The sequence below is a fragment of the Salmo salar genome, chromosome 13 (genome assembly GCF_965601325.2).
Source record: "Salmo salar chromosome 13, fSalSal1, whole genome shotgun sequence".
Classification (NCBI taxonomy): Eukaryota; Metazoa; Chordata; class Actinopteri; order Salmoniformes; family Salmonidae; genus Salmo; species Salmo salar.
The window spans coordinates 52,595,907-52,599,072 of NC_138303.1; the positions used below are offsets into that span (position 1 = coordinate 52,595,907).

The window sequence follows — 3,166 nt, forward strand, 5'->3', positions numbered from 1 at the left end:
TAGACCATGAAGACCTGATTCACACAGTCTCCTCTGAACAGGTGATGTTGAGATGTGTCTGTTACTTGAACTCTGTGAAGCATATATTTGTGCTGCAATTTCTGAGGCTGGTAACTCTAATGAACTTATCCTCTGCATCAGAGGTAACTCTGGGTCTTCCATTCCTGGGGCGGTCCTCATGATAGCCAGTTTCATCATAGAGCTTGTTGGTTTTTGCGACTGCACTTGAAGAAACTTTCAAAGTTCTTGAAATTTTCCGTATTGACTGACCTTCATGTCTTAGAGTAATGATGGACTGTCGTTTCTCTATGCTTATTTGAGCTGTTCTTGCCATAATATGGACTTGGTCTTTTACCAAATAGGGCTATCTTCTATATACCACCCCTACCTTGTCACAACACAACTGATTGGCTCGAACGCATTAAGAAGGAAAGAAATTCCACAAATTAATTTTTAAGAAGGCACACCTGTTAATTTAAATGCATTCCAGGTGACTACCTCATGAAGCTGGTTGAGAGAATGCCACGAGTGTGCAAAGCTGTCATCAAGGCAAAGGGTGGCTATTTAAAGAATCTCAACTGTAGAACATCTACAATGTAGAAAATAGTAAAAATAAAGAAAAACCCTGCAATGAGTAGGTGTTCTAAAACGTTTGACCGGTATTGTACGTACTGTTTGGTGTACAGATCATTTTTGACCAACCTTAGCTTGGCGATGCTGTCTTCATCCCGATTTGTGGGAAACAGGAGTCTCATAAAATAGCAGTTTCCAATTGCAGGGGGACAGTTTGAATTGAGAAAATGCTCTGTTGTTAATAAAATAAATACTTTTTTGCTCCATAAAGTAATCCAACAATTTGTACCACGCCATCTTGTCTATTTCAAGTCTTCTCTCATTGATCGAGACTGGTGTCTGTCTTCATGACATGCAGCACTTTGGGGTGGCCACCCACACCTCGATCAATGAGAGAAGAGTTGAAATAGACAAGATGGCTGTGTACACATTGTTGGAAATTTTGAGAGGAAAGATCAGTCAACACAATGAATGGGCCGGGGGCTGCAGATGGTGTGAAAAGTCTTAGGAGGGCATGTCATGTCCTGACCAGAATAGGGGTTATTGGTTATGGTAGTTTGGTCAGGACATGGCAGAGGGTATTTGTTTTATATGGTTCGGGGGGTTATGTGTATGTAGAGGGGAATTGTATTTATGTGTTCCGGGGTTTTTGGTGTATGTTCTTGTTTTGGGTTTCTAGGTTTTCTAGGTTGTGTATTTCCTTGTTGGCCTGGTGTGGCTCTCAATCAGGAACAGCTTTACATCGTTTTTCCTGATTGGGAGTCATACTAAGGGAGCTTGTTTTCACCTGTCTTTTTGTGGGTAGTTGTATTTTGCACTGCTGTTATTATAGCCTGTGAAACTGTCGGTCTGTCGTTCTTTGTTTCTTGTTTTCGTGTTCACTTTAATTAAATAAAATAATGATGAGCACGCAACCCGCTGCGCCTTGGTCCCCTTTTCTCGTCAACGACGGCTGTGACAGGGCAGTTCTTACATAATCTGTGTTGTTCAGTATGGGAGATTGAGGAGAAATAGCTCCTCTCAATCGCCCTCCTACACAACTTTACATTTGCTGTCTCTAAGCACAACCCTACACAACCAAACCCTCCTTCCTCATTTCAAAGACCTGTCTATAAACCTACCCCAGCCTGTTGACTTTGACAAATCAGAGGATTTTTGAAGACATCTTTGTATTTTTTTTGTTGAGAATCTGCAAAGAGAAGAATGAGGTGGTTGTGTCATTATTGTTGTAGTCTTTATTTTATACCTTTCAGTATCCTTTGCTGGCTTCTGTCCCACAATCTTGTTGTGCTCCATAACCGCAAGGTGTGTCCGCTCCCTCATATTTGTGTACCCAAACTGCAGCTGCTTTGGAGTATTTTATAGCAGGGCACTGTGGAAGGACCCCAACTAACCTGAATGTTTACAAAGAGTAAATTTAAAAGAGAACTGGGGCAGTCTAAATTGATTACATGGTCTGGAAGGTACTCTGTGGTCCTCAGGCTACCTCTAACCACCTGAAACGCAAACACTACCCAATTCATGTTTGTCATGCTTACTGTAAATTGAGCTATTTTAGATGTTGCCAATTTACCTTCACCTTGTGCAGAGCTATGGGTTGGAAGCGCATGTTGGTGGAATCAGGTTCTGTATCATCTACAACAAAATACACAACATTACACAATTTTACCACCCAACTAATTGCATTGATCTCTATTACACTGGCTAGCTTAGCACATCTAACATGGACATTTCAATATTATCAGCTTGCTGTTAGCTAGCTAGCATCACTTAACTGGCAGAAAGATGGCTAGCCAGCTGAGAACCAACTAACCAACCATAGACAATTCATACAAATTCATCATTGCTACCAACGCACAAACAGAGAGTGAGTTCGCTATAGCGACAATTCTATTTTTAGAAACTGAGTGTTTTCCCGATAAGTGTGTAATAGATGGCTACCAGATTGAGCTACTCTTATTTGCCAACATTAGCTAGCTTACGTTAGCTAACGTTAGTCAAAGATAGAATGAACAAACAAACATGTTTACTCTCCTGAAGGTAGCTACCAGTGTAGCAGTGACGACCATGGCATAGGTGAAATTGATTGTCAGTTTTTATCCAAAAGATAGCTGTATGATTTAGCTGATGGCTTTCAGAGTTCAATACAGGACTGTAACGTTAGCTAGGTTACCTCAAATCAAGAATCTTCTGTTTTGTTGTGAAGGAAAAAATAGCATTAAACTGGCTGTCATTGAAATGGATTCCCCATCAGTTCAGCCTGAAAATCCCTCTGATAATCTTTGGTCACCATAAGCATCATTCTTGTTACCCGCAAGCCACTGGCAGCATTGGGGTAAATCTCTGGTTGATAGAACTGTGAAAGATAACACATTTTCGAGCTTGTTTGTGATTAGTACAGCAGGACACAGAACGTTACACGGCATGATGGCAAACATTTGTGAATACAAATGTAAAAAAATAATAATCTTGCCTAGATAAATTCTGGGATTGCTGTGTGTTGTTCATTCGAACTAAACAAGGGCACACCCCATCTACCTAGTGGGGCGGTATCTGCATTCGCTATGAATGCCAGACTTTGTGGTTCACTATG

The 3,166-nt window shown here is 40.9% G+C and overlaps 1 long non-coding RNA gene across 1 annotated transcript; it reads right to left on the reverse strand.

Annotated features, from left to right (window-relative positions):
* Positions 1-1,411: 1,411 nt before the first annotated feature.
* On the reverse strand, positions 1,412-2,955 carry LOC123726142 (uncharacterized). Its single transcript, XR_006758460.2, has 3 exons — positions 2,747-2,955; positions 2,147-2,208; positions 1,412-1,762 (listed from the first exon to the last, which is right to left on the reverse strand). It is a non-coding gene; the product is annotated as an uncharacterized LOC123726142 (long non-coding RNA).
* Positions 2,956-3,166: the final 211 nt, after the last annotated feature.